This window comes from Lepidochelys olivacea, assembly GCF_965140295.1.
Source record: "Lepidochelys olivacea isolate rLepOli2 genome assembly, chromosome: 5".
Lineage (NCBI taxonomy): Eukaryota > Metazoa > Chordata > Testudines > Cheloniidae > Lepidochelys > Lepidochelys olivacea.
The window spans coordinates 85,387,346-85,401,034 of NC_140415.1; the positions used below are offsets into that span (position 1 = coordinate 85,387,346).

Genomic DNA, 13,689 nt, shown 5'->3' on the forward strand with positions numbered 1-13,689 from the left:
GGATTCATAGAGGGATCCCCTGGTTCATACATATATGCATAATAATCCATCAAAGAGTGGCACGTGAGATCTCTAACAAAAGCCAGTAGCCCACTGGTTGTCAATCTTTGCGAAAGGTACACATGGATAATATTTAAGGAATTATTTATTTATCCTGAAAAGTATATTTGTAAAATTTTGAGATTAAAGCAGGTCACCAGGAGGGAACATACTGTAGGAAGGCTCCTTTCAGTCAGGGTGGTCATATATTCTTCTCTTTATATTTGGTCACATGTGTTTTGGGCATTGTATGTCTCACCATGGATGCCTGTTTGCATACTGCGTTAATCAAGAGATTGTGAAATCTTCAGGAGAGGAAGTTTACAGGAAAAAAAAAGAGAAGAAGGGGATCCTGTTTATGACTAAAAACCATGTATAAGTGGGGGAATAGTCCTGCTATTGTGGGGAACTTTCCTGGCTTCTGCACTACCCCGGTGAAGTGGGCTAGCGAAAGGATCTGAGTCCTCGCTCCCACTTCCTTTACCCAGTGGCCTCCCTGCCCTTGAGGACTCCGCTTCCACTCTCCTGTCTGGCGGAGTCCTCGTAACCCCAACAAGGCTGGACCCAGGATTCCTGGGGGGCTCGACCCCCAACCCTGCTGTGGTCACCTAGGACAGGGGCTAGGGTGTCCCCACTCCAGGGTACTCTCTCTGCACTGGGCACTCCTCTGACCCACTGACCATTACATACAATTTGAAGCAAATGCAAGTTATTTAATCAACAATTAATTTTAAAAAGAATAAGGGGAAATGGGCAAGGTTAAAGGAAACACATCACCCCGCTCTGTGGCAGGGAACATCACAAACAGCGTCTCTGGAACGTCAGGGCAGTTCACAGTCTGTTCCTTGTAAGTCCCAGGCCTTCTTCTCAGGCCCTGGCTGTGCTGCAGGGATGCTGCGGGTTGGACACTCGCTCTGGTGGTGGCTACAGGCTCTAGGTGGCAGGGCCCTTCTTCCCCAGCATTGCCCCCGCCCTGTCAGGGTTACCAATCCTCCTTCGAGTCTGGCCTGCAGAGCCTCCTGGCTGAGGCGTCTCCCTGTGCTGGGTCCACTGCCCAGGGTCCTCCCTCGCTCTCCTCAGCTGCTCACCGCACCCAGCTCCGGACTGCTCCAGCCCCAGCTCCAGCTCCACTCTACCTCAGCACGGCTGCTGCTGCTGCTCTGCCTCCAGCTCCCTGGGCTGCTTCTCTGGCCGCTCGGCCTCTGGTTGCTGCAGCTCTGCTCCCAGGACAGGTCTGCTCTGCCGGCTGCTTCTGTGACTCTGCTCCCAGCACTGACCTGCTTCCTGGGCTGCTTTTCTGGCCCCTCTGGCTCTGGTTGCTGCAGCTCTGCTCCCAGGGCAAGTGGCCTCTCTCTGGGCTGTGCCTCTGGCTCTGGGGCTGCAGCTCTGCTCCCAGGACAGGGTCTGCTCTCTCTGGGCTGCTTTCTGGTCCCTCTGGATCTGGCACAGCTCTGCTCCCCAGCTCAGCTTGGGCCCCTGCTTTCTCCTTAGCTCAGCCCCACTCTGTCTGACCCTGCAATTCCAGCTCACAAGGAGGACAGGACCTCTCTGGCCTCCTGACTCCCTGACTAGCCTGCCCGCCCTGTCATTCAGGCTGACCTGGAGCATTGGCCTCTCCCCATTGTTCCTGGGGACTGTCAGTCTCAGGGTCATGATTCCCCATCGACCCTTTCCCCTTTTTAGTACTGGGAGCTAGAAACTAAAACACCCCCACTGAATGTTAGTAAGGGGGCAACAGTCCCCTTACACATGGATTGTTGGTTTATATTTTGTGGTGCAAAGGTACTCCCTGAATCCTTCTCTGAGGAGGAATGGCAAAGATAGGTTTGTCTTATGAATGGAGGGTCACAGCCAATCTGACTGTAAAATGCTGGTAGGACTTTGGGTGAGTTGCTCTATAAGACAGGAAGATACGTAGTTAAGTAAGTCATGGTTCTAGAATGTGTGTTATGATATTATTTTGCATGTAACCATTTGTTTTCAATAATTCTACTTGCTATCACTCGAATCACTATACTTTGTTAGATAAACTTTTACTTGTTTTCACTATAAACATATCCAAGTACTGTGTGTTAGGCGGAGTGGTGATCTGAGGTGTAACTGATACGCTGGGGTGTATTGCTTTTTTGGAAGCAGTGAATCTGTGACTACTGTGAGGTCTAGTCTATGTTAGGAAATTAAGTTGGGTTTGTTTGGTTTTTTTACACCCCTGAGTGACACAGTTAAACTGACCTGACCCCTGGTGTCGACAGCACTAGGTCAGTGGGAGAATTCTCCCATCGACCTAGCTGCCACCTCTCAGGGAGGTGGATTCCTTACAACAACAGGAGAAGCCCTCCCATCAGCGTAGGTAGTCTTCACTTAAGTGCTGCAGTGAGGCAGCTGCACTGCTGAAGCATTTAAGTGTAGACAAGCCCTGAGCATCCAGTAGAACAGGGGTTGGACACACCAGGAAGATGCTCAGGGGGCTTGTGGTGTGCCTATCGCTAACCTGGTGAGAAAGAGCAGTCTTTGTAAGCCTAGAGAGGAGTGCCTGTCTCGCCCATGGCCAGCGGAGTCAGAGAGCTGACCCACGGCAGGCACAGACAAGGCTTCCTCACACTAAGGGCAGGTGGTAGCGAGGTGCCTCACAATGCCCTGGTAAGCACCACACTATTAGAGAGAGGTGGAGACAAACCATTCTCAATCAAGGGAAACAACTATGGAACGTCCTCCAGAGGAGATCAGTCAAATCCAGAGTTTGACTATCTTTAGGAAATGTTGCAAAACCTTCCTCTTAGAGAAAGCCTTTCCACCAGAAGAGATGCTCACAATATGAACACCCCCCTCTATTCCCACAGCCCTACTAGAACTGTATGGAAAAAAACACCTCAACCCTACTCTTGCCATTTTCCTGGGAGGCTGAGGCTTCTGACCATGAGCAGGGTCTCAAAACGACATCTCCTGGGGAAAACAGGAAACTTAATAGGTCTAGGGATGTAAGAATATTCACTGGGGCCACAATTCTTGTTGGACTCACCACAGCCCTAGGGTGGGAAAACAACCTTCACCCCTCAACACCACCAGCCTGCACCTGCAGCCCTTGAGGAGGAGTGATGGATAATAGAGCTAGCTGAGAAATCCACAATCTATTGCAGACATTTTTTTTTAATCAAAAATGTTTAAAGGGAAAGTTTACAGCCAGTTCTAATGAATATTTCAGGGCTCAGCTTATGGGCGAGTATTGAAAAACACTTCAGTATCATTCTTGACAGCAGTGTGTTTCACCACACTGGTTATCAAGAAGAAAAAACCACACAGCCTCCTTTTTGCATTCCAGTTCTCTGGCTCCCAGACATGCACCTAGATCCAGTACAGTGAGAAGTTATTTTAAAACTACTCACATATACAAAATGTTTTTCTGACCTGAAAGGGTCAGACATGTTACCAGGTCAGCATAGGTTTGGATCTTACCCAAAATACCATGCTGCCAGCCAATCCTTTAGTGTCTAAAATTAAACGTTTATAATAAAGAAAAAAGAAAGAACAAGAAGAGAGATGTTAAATGGTAAAACAGTCACATACATACAAAGACTTCAAAAGTCCATATATTAGGTTCCTCGCAGTATTGGTGGGTTTTCTGGCTTGAAAGTCCCTCTGGAACACATCCACAGCTTGGATGGGTCATTCCGTCCTTTGTTCAGAGCTACAGTTTGTAGCAAAGTTCCTCCAGAGGTAAGAAGCAGGATTGAAGACAAAATGGAGAAGATGCTGCTTTTTATAAAAAGAAAAGGAGTACTAGTGGAACCTTAGAGACTAACCAATTTATTTGAGCATAAGCTTTCGTGAGCTTCAGCTCACTTCATCGGATGCTTTTTATAGTCTTTTGCCATGTGGCCTGTACTCCCTTTGTTTCAAACACAAGCTTCCCAGCACATGGCTTGGAAGCCTTTTCTGCCCATGCATGCCTTACTGAGTCATGAAGTGTATCCTCTGCCTTCTCTCAATGGGTAAATCGTATAGCTGATTGTTCTTACAGGGCCATCAAACAGGCTAGGCAGTGCTGCTGCCAAGCTGTCTAGTGGTGTCATCCAGAAGCATAGCACAACTTTTGTAATACAGACATACATACATATCTATAACTCAGAATACAGAAGTGATACAGACATATAAATAAGATCATAGAATCATAGAATATCAGGGTTGGAAGGGACCCCAGAAGGTCATCTAGTCCAACCCCCTGCTCGAAGCAGGACCAATTCCCAGTTAAATCATCCCAGCCAGGGCTTTGTCAAGCCTGACCTTAAAAACCTCTAAGGAAGGAGATTCTACCACCTCCCTAGGTAACGCATTCCAGTGTTTCACCACCCTCTTAGTGAAAAAGTTTTTCCTAATATCCAATCTAAACCTCCCCCACTGCAACTTGAGACCATTACTCCTCGTTCTGTCATCTGCTACCATTGAGAACAGTCTAGAGCCATCCTCTTTGGAACTCCCTTTCAGGTAGTTGAAAGCAGCTATCAAATCCCCCCTCATTCTTCTCTTCTGCAGGCTAAACAATCCCAGCTCCCTCAGCCTCTCCTCATAACTCATGTGTTCCAGTCCCCTAATCATTTTTGTTGCCCTTCGCTGGACTCTCTCCAATTTATCCACATCCTTCTTGAAGTGTGGGGCCCAAAACTGGACACAGTACTCCAGATGAGGCCTCACCAATGTCGAATAGAGGGGAACGATCACGTCCCTCGATCTGCTCGCTATGCCCCTACTTATACATCCCAAAATGCCATTGGCCTTCTTGGCAACAAGGGCACACTGCTGACTCATATCCAGCTTCTCGTCCACTGTCACCCCTAGGTCCTTTTCCGCAGAACTGCTGCCTAGCCATTCGGTCCCTAGTCTGTAGCTGTGCATTGGGTTCTTCCATCCTAAGTGCAGGACCCTGCACTTATCCTTATTGAACCTCATCAGATTTCTTTTGGCCCAATCCTCCAATTTGTCTAGGTCCTTCTGTATCCTATCCCTCCCCTCCAGCGTATCTACCACTCCTCCCAGTTTAGTATCATCCGCAAATTTGCTGAGAGTGCAATCCACACCATCCTCCAGATCATTTATGAAGATATTGAACAAAACCGGCCCCAGGACCGACCCTTGGGGTACTCCACTTGATACCGGCTGCCAACTAGACATGGAGCCATTGATCACTACCCGTTGAGCCCGACAATCTAGCCAGCTTTCTACCCACCTTATAGTGCATTCATCCAGCCCATACTTCCTTAACTTGCTGACAAGAATACTGTGGGAGACCATGTCAAAAGCTTTGCTAAAGTCAAGAAACAATACATCCACTGCTTTCCCTTCATCCACAGAACCAGTAATCTCATCATAAAAGGCGATTAGATTAGTCAGGCATGACCTTCCCTTGGTGAATCCATGCTGGCTGTTCCTGATCACTTTCCTCTCATGCAAGTGCTTCAGGATTGATTCTTTGAGGACCTGCTCCATGATTTTTCCAGGGACTGAGGTGAGGCTGACTGGCCTGTAGTTCCCAGGATCCTCCTTCTTCCCTTTTTTAAAGATTGGCACTACATTAGCCTTTTTCCAGTCATCTGGGACTTCCCCGGTTCGCCACGAGTTTTCAAAGATAATGGCCAATGGCTCTGCAATCACAGCCGCCAATTCCTTCAGCACTCTCGGATGCAACTCGTCTGGCCCCATCATCATATTTGGCAAATCATAACATTTTTGCAGATATCTTACATGGCCTATCTGGCACAACTCATTGTCATTTTACGATATTAATATTCATAATATCCTCAGGTGTCCCCCAGATTCCATACAGCACAACACAAATCATCACAGAAACTTTAAAACTGAACACCTCTACAGGGGCTTTCTGTATTAACAAACATTGAACCTCCAGCTATCCATCAAGATATAGCCACAGCATGAGAGCTTAAATGTGCTGAAGACTACCCAAACTTCCCATCTGGGGGTTATGGATAATATACCTCAATAATGCCTGAAATTGCGAAAGGCACTAAACCACTTCATGTCCCTGAATCCTGGCGGGAAATGGCAAACAAGCACATTATCACTGACTCAACAAGCTGCCCTCCCAGTTTTGACCCACCACGCAGACTTTGGACCAGGCTGAACAAACTACATCTGAACAAACCATTGAAGATGCTGCTACTCAATGTACAAGTAGAAAATCAAACACTTCCCTTTATGCAACTGTGGTGAGAACATCCAGACCATTGAACACATCATACAGCAATGCCCCAAATATAGATTCAAACGTGAAATGGAGGTACAGAACATCACAGGAGGCCTTAAATGACTTATGAACCTACAACCACATCTATAGCATGTTGCTCTGCAGACCCCAAGTGCATGAGAGAGATGGTGGGAAGCATACTTTGTCAGGTGAGGGAAGGAAGAGTTCTACTTCCAAAGAGCTTTGTGGGGTGGGGGGGAGACTCCATTTCCCCACATCCAGTTTTGTTGAGAGCCATTAAGGAACCTCCTGTTTTCCCCACACTATTTGGCAGGGTGTACTATAGTCTTCTGTTCATCTGGCCCTTTTGATTGTCTCCAAACACAGCCACAGCTTTGGTCTACTACTTCAGTCATCTGGGGACAAACCCAATCTCCAAGCTGAAACATCAAGGGACTTACTCATTCCCATGAGCAATCTTATTGCCATGTATAGTCAAAGAGCAGGGCAGAGTCAAACTCCAGCTCTGGAAAAGGGGTGTCACCTTACGTGACATAATACCTTTGGGAATGGATTCTTTCATCTAAGATGTGAGAGAAGCTTCTGAAGCAATCAAATAGAAGTACCTCATCTCTGTGACACAGAACAAAGTCAGATTTCATTCCTCCTTTCTAACCTAAAATGCAAAGCTGACCAAAAGCTGGTTTATTTTAAAAACCTGTTTGCTCTTTAATTAATAGAATAGTGACCTAAAAGTTGGGGAAAGATCTATACGATCATTATTTACTAAATCTGATTTTAAAAAGTATAAGTAGGAAAGTAATTTTGTTGCCTTTAAAAAGACATTCCTGTGAAGTACTGTTAGATATGGCAAACAGTGCTGCTGGAAGAGATGCTAAAAAATGATGCAGCTGGAAATACTGTGTAAAGCAGAGGAAAAATGCTCTCCCCCCCCCCCCCCCCCCATTCTTCTAACATCAGTCCTGTAATATCTGGCAGTGCCTAGAAATGTAATTGCTGCTGGGAAGATGCGTTTGTGCTGGGAACCTGAGTCACAACTGTTCAGTCAGTGTTCTTTCAGAGAGCTTGCTAAGAACAGGGAGGAAGAGTTGAGTGCTGCATCAAGTATTGTCAGCTCAGAAGTAGAGTCATCTTCCTGGAGCACTAATGCATATATTATAATTTCAGGAATCAGTCAAGAGGAAAGTAGGCGTTTGCTGGAAGCCACCCAAAATCCAGTAAGCTCACACTGTGCTCTGCTGGCGTTCATTACTTGGTAAGGTTTTCAGTAAACGTGAACGACATGTTCAATTTAATAAAAAGGTTAGTCAACACAATGACTAATGGTGAACATAAAGATGAAGCTATATTTTTGTGAGAGGAGTACAGGTAGAAAGGACCAAATGTTCCAAGGGATTCGTGATGGGATGCAGAGTCCCTCACTTCCATGTCACAGCCCTGATTTAATCCCAAACTCATAGTGAATGGCAATCAACAGTTGTTAATAATTTGACAGGCTTTCTGGCTGCCTACATGAAATGAGTTCATTCATCTCTATCCATTGCTGGGTAATTGTATTACAAGAGACATCATGACAACTGGCACCATTAGTTGAGAGACATCAGCACAGAGGTGCAACCACTCTCCACACTAGCAAGGCAGAACTGCTTAATCATTTGTTAATAGCCTCATTTCTTCAGATTGTTTCATCATCAGACATTCCCCCCCATAGCACCTAGAGAGGGTGACTTAAGAGCAACAGAAGTGTCATGCACAATTAAATCCAAGATGCTTCATTAAGGGCTCATAGCCAGATATTTGGCCTCTGCCCTCTTGAGCACCATAAGCACAGCATTTGCTACCTGTGATCTGGCTAGTGAACCCCAGGTCTTTTCCTACCATTCTGTCCCTCCATGAGATGCATTGCAGCTTGCAAATGTCCCTTGCAACCCAACACATGGGCTTCCCCAAGTTAGAAAATTCATGTTTCATGCAGTAGTCCTATTCCTGGAGATGCACCCTCCAGGTGTGGTCCCACCATAGCACTGAGCACAGGTCTGCCTTCTTCCACCAATCACCCAGCTGTGCTGTGATGCCTCCCTTTCACGCCCCCTCCTTCAACTGGAGCACGCTCAGTAGGCCTGCTTAGGCAGGGCTTCCTGAACCAAAAGTTGTTTCTCTACCCCTATCTCCCAAGTGTGGGATTATCCATCTCATCATAGGACTAATGACCAATCATTAGTGGTGACCTATATCAATGACCTATATCAGAGGCACATCCATACAAAAGATGCTGAAGCTGCTTTTGCAGAAAGAGATTCCTCAGCAGAGCCAGGTATCTTTGAAAATGCTGAAATGGCAGCTATGAATCAGGAGGGAATGGAGACTAATATGGAGGAGTGGCAAGACTAGTTTACACTAAACGTTGCCAGAGGGGTACCACTGTTTCAACTTTGAGAGGCTTATACTAGCAGAAAATGTTTATTAAAACAACATCAGAATTATAAGAATTGAACTTCGTCTCAGCCCGTGAGTTTTTTACTTTACAGGACCCTCAAGGGAAAAAAAACACAGTATTTAGAGAAAAAGAATGCTCACTAGTCATGCTTTTATGTTACAAAAACTCATTTAGGATGAACTTTCCCAGATTGTAAAAAAGACCTCACCCTACCCTGCTATCTTTTTCTGTACCTTCTCATGGCAGGATTAAATGTTCTTGCAGATTTGTTTGTTTGTTTGTTTTAATTTCTCCAGCAGAAAGGGGATTGCTGAAAGGAGGTAAAGATGTCACCGTTAAGTCCAAAAGAGGGAGGGAAAATTATAGCCTGACTGGTGGGAATGAAGGGGCTCTTCAAAGGACTGTGACCGAGGGCAGACATGGGGCTTACCAGTATTTTCTCCTCCCATTTACAAATTCCTAGCATTGGAGAAACAAACCTGAGTTACAGCAGTCTCATTTTCAGAAGTGTTCACTCTTATTTGGAGATAAAAACAAAAAAAACCCAGACCCTATCTGTTTTTCCAGAAGTGCTCCCATGCCTGTCTGTTGGAGCTACAAGTTAGTACCTCACAAAAGTCAGGTCTCAACTGCCTAAACTTAGGCACCCAAAATTAGTAAACACTTCCGAAAATATGGGCCTATACACACGTGTATGTTACTAATTAGAGTACAACTAAATCATGTTACAGTGTTCTGAAAGAGCAAAATGCTAGAAAAACACTAAGCATTTTTTTAAACACTACAAACGACAGCTATCAAATGTTAAAAGAAACCTAAAACTCGATGGGCCACAGCCTGGGAAGTACTGAGTATATGCAACTCCTAGTGGCATCAAATGCTAGTAAGCAGGTGCTCAGCACCTTTGACCAGCAGGATTTGTTTTCCCAGGTCACAACCAAGGGTTCCCTAATGCTTCAAGTTGCACGCAGATGAGAAAAAAAGAAATTGAACCAATTGAGAATCGCAGGATTTTATTCCCCTCGTGTCAGGTAAGTTAAATTTTTGAAGAAAAGTTTCACTGAAGAATTAATTTATAACTAGGGACTAGGACTAGGGAGTAGTAGTCCCTATTGGTCCAAGATGTAGACTCGACCACAGTTTATCATCCCATGTCTTTTAGTTAGCAAAAATGGACACTCTCTTTGCTGACTGCCTTTTGTTTGTGTAACAGTCTCTCCACTGGATGGCAGAAGAATCCCACTGTTAATTTCACAGTCATTTGCTGTAAGTCTTACCACAGAAGATACGCATAAAATAACACATTGCATATAAAATGTAGTGTACTTCTTTTCTACTTGCATGCAAATGGATAGTAATCTTACTCAAACAAAGCAGATAAATCCAGAGAATAAATCCATGAATTTCAACTTCCACTTTATTTAGATTAAAAAAAAAAAGAACACCTGTCACTGGCAATGATATTGAGGGGAAAGGGGGTTTGAAGGAAAGAGCAGCTAAACAGTAAAGTGGGTAGTTCCATGGAACAACCGAAAAATTCCAATATTTAGTGTTGTGTTACACTCAGATGGACCTATTATCCTCAGTGCTACATAACTTCAAGAGAGACAGTATTATATATTATATGAAATCTCTGCAAGCTGCGTGGAAAGAATACTGTGTGCAGATGTGGTCGCCCCATCTCAAAAAAGATATATTGGAATTGGAAAAGGTTCATAAAATGGCAACAAAAATTATTAGGGGTATGGAATGGCTTCCGTATGAGGAGAGTTTAATAAGACTGGGACTTTTCAGCTTGGAAAAGAGACAGCTAAGGGAAGATATGATTGAGGTCTATAAAGTCATGACTGGTGTAGAGAAAGTAGATAAGGAAATGTTGTTTACTACTTCTCATAAGACAAGAGCTAGGGGTCACCAAATGAAATTAATAGGCAGCAGGTTAAAACAAATAAAAGGAAATATTTCTTCAAACAACACACAGTCAACCTGTGGAACTCCTTGCCAGAGGATATTGTGAAGACCAAGACCATAACAGGGTTCAAAAAAGAACTAGATAAATTCATGGTGGATAGGTTCATCAATGGCTATTAGCCAGGATGGGCAGGGATGGTGTCCCTAGCCTCTGTTTGCCAGAAGCTGGGAATGAGCGACTGGGGATGGATCACTCGATGATTACCTGTTCTGTTCATTCCCTCTGGGGCACCTGGCACTGGCCACTGTTGGAAGGCAGGATACTTGGCTAGATGGACCTTTAGTCTGACATAGGAGGGCCCATTCTTATATTTGTACGTGCTACTGCCTGTGAAGGGATTCATTCATTGCAAGATCACCTCCTCATGGCCAGGCCTGGCATCACAGCCATCTCCCTATATGGCGCCCCTTCCGATAGTCCCTCTCTTGCTGCAGTGGGGGTCTCTTCCCACAATTTGGTCCTAGGGCCAGGTCACATTTTAGTACATCCCTTCCAGGGTAACAGAGTGCAAAACCACTGCCTAAAAGGCTTTCTGCCTTTGAATTCAAATGTTACAGGTGATTGCTGTGCATTAGATACCTCACACACTACTAACAAGGAAGTAATATTAAGATAATCAGATAAAGAAAACTTGAGTTTGTGGGATGCATGGGTCAGATGGATGGAGGAAGATTGTTGAAGAAAGGTTTTCCAGGGACTTGTGCAAGGCACCAGTGTGTGTGGTTTGATGCTGCAAGTGTGGTTTGATGCTGTGGCTGACTGGATGGGATATGGTACACCGCGCTTCGCAAGGCTGGGTGAAGACTGAAATGTAGAGGAAGATTGCTGACCAATGACTTCCATGTGCTGTTTACTGTTCATTGTGATTGTGACTTTATGGTGCTTTGCACTATGAGAGAAGGTATGTATGTAATAACCAAAACACTTTAGCAGCAACGATCCAGACACCCTCTGATATTAACATTTGCACAAATGAAGAAGTGTTTGACCATAAACATTTATGAATGAATCTTAAAATTACATCTCCTAATATCACTGAAGAAAACGTTCCCCTCTTATTTCAGTTCTCCAGGTGGTGTATAGAAAAGCAGGACAGGCCCTAGGTTTTGTGGAGCCCTACATGAAGGAACTTGATTTGATTGGGGTCCCAGTCAGATTCACTCACCCTATTGTCATGTTCATGTAATCACAATGGCCCCTTGCTAACTCCTGTCTGCCTGCATAGATTCATAGATATTTAGGTCAGAAGGGACCATTATGATCATCTAGTCTGACCTCCTGCACAATGCAGGCCACAGAATTTCACCCACCACTCCTAAAAAAGACCTCACACCTATATCTGTGCTATTGAAGTCCTCAAATTGTAGTTTGAAGACCTCAAGGAGCAGAGAATCCTCCAGCAAGTGACCCGTGCCCCATGCTACAGAGGAAGGCGAAAAACCTCCAGGGCCTTCCAATCTGCCCTGGAGGAAAATTCCTTCCCGACCCCAAATATGGCGATCAGCTAAACCCTGAGCATATGGGCAAGATTCATCAGCCAGATACTACAGAAAATTCTTTCCCGGTTTCTTTCTGCAAACCTATCAGGCTGTGGTTACAATCTGCAGATATTGACAAACCCCATATGTGGGCTGGAAACCCAGAAAATGGAGCCAGAGAGCAACATTTAAGAGTACGGAGCAGAGGTAGCTCGCCAGTGCGACAATTAGATGTAACTATCAATAGGAAGACAGGACAATGCTTTGGCTGGTAACTCAATGGAAAGCAGAGTTATGGGGGAAGAGAGAGAGGTGTATACTAGATACTTTTAAGTTCTGGGAACCATCAAATACTATTAATAAAATATTATCATAAAGTAGAACTGGGCAAACAATTCATAAAATACAGTTTGTTCTACAATTTTTACCTCTTTTCTGGTCATGAACAGATACAAAAGTCTCTAATTTCTTAATTTGCAGTTATTCACAAGTGTATTTAGTGAATGATTTTAAGTTATTTGATTATTCATGACCAGGTCATTGTGAATATTCAAAAGGTCACATTGTGTCACATGAGCTTGTTTGTGTTCCCTGACTGGAGAAATTCTATCAATCAACTGTGAAGTTTGAATTGCAAATTTTACACTTGACTATGAAATTTCAAGTTTGCTTTTGGTGACTATTTAGCTGTGATTATTTAGACTCAAAGTTAATTTTCCATGAGCATTCATGCTAGCAAAGTTTGCTCACTAATAATATTTACTGAAAGCAAACACTCAAGTGAGCAAATGCTTGCATGTAAAAAGATTAAAACAAAGTTATTGGAATATTCACACATCAAGCATTCACCAAGTCAACCATTAGTAAGGTGATCCTATTTGTATGCACTAGTCTTAAAGGGTCACCTGAGAACAACCTGAGGCACTCTCCCCATAGGCGGTGAGCATGCTCGGGGAAATTATTTTTTTAATAGAAATATAGCTTTAGCTTCCATTGAACCTCTTCATTGTTAATTCTCCCAATAAAATGTCTTCTACTAGTGTTCTGATGTTCCACCACCCCGGCCTCCCAAAAAAATCATAGTGAAAATATCAGTGGGGCCTACTCAGCAAAACTGTGGAGACTGCTTAGTTACTGGCTGAGTTTTTTCCCCACTTTTTAGATTGTCTGTCACTGACTTATGGCCAATAGCAGCTGTGCCAGCACTCTGATCATTGGATCATCACATAAATCCCACCCACCCCCAGGGTAAACCTGAGGGACAAAAGCCGTGCCTCAGAGATTGGGAATGGGCTGGAGACAGCTACAAGGCAAATTAACCGATTAGCCCAGAAAGTAGAAAGGCACAGAAAGAAAGCTCTCTGAGAGTGGGTGTGGGGAGACTAGTAGGCTTTTCACAGTCAGAGCCAAGAGAGATCTTGCAGAGGGAAGTTGCCTTCTGTTTCTCCCCCTCTTGTCTGAGTGAGCTAAGAATTGTATGCTGTTGTAAATATGGAGCTGCACAAGTTTGTGAAGATGATGGGAAATAACGCTATGTGAATTGTAA

General features: G+C 44.4%; 1 protein-coding gene across 5 annotated transcripts in view; it reads right to left on the reverse strand.

Annotated features, from left to right (window-relative positions):
• LOC311521162 (uncharacterized protein) overlaps nucleotides 1-13,689 on the reverse strand; it is an 87,475-nt gene that overhangs the window by 61,182 nt on the left and 12,604 nt on the right. The window lies entirely within an intron of this gene.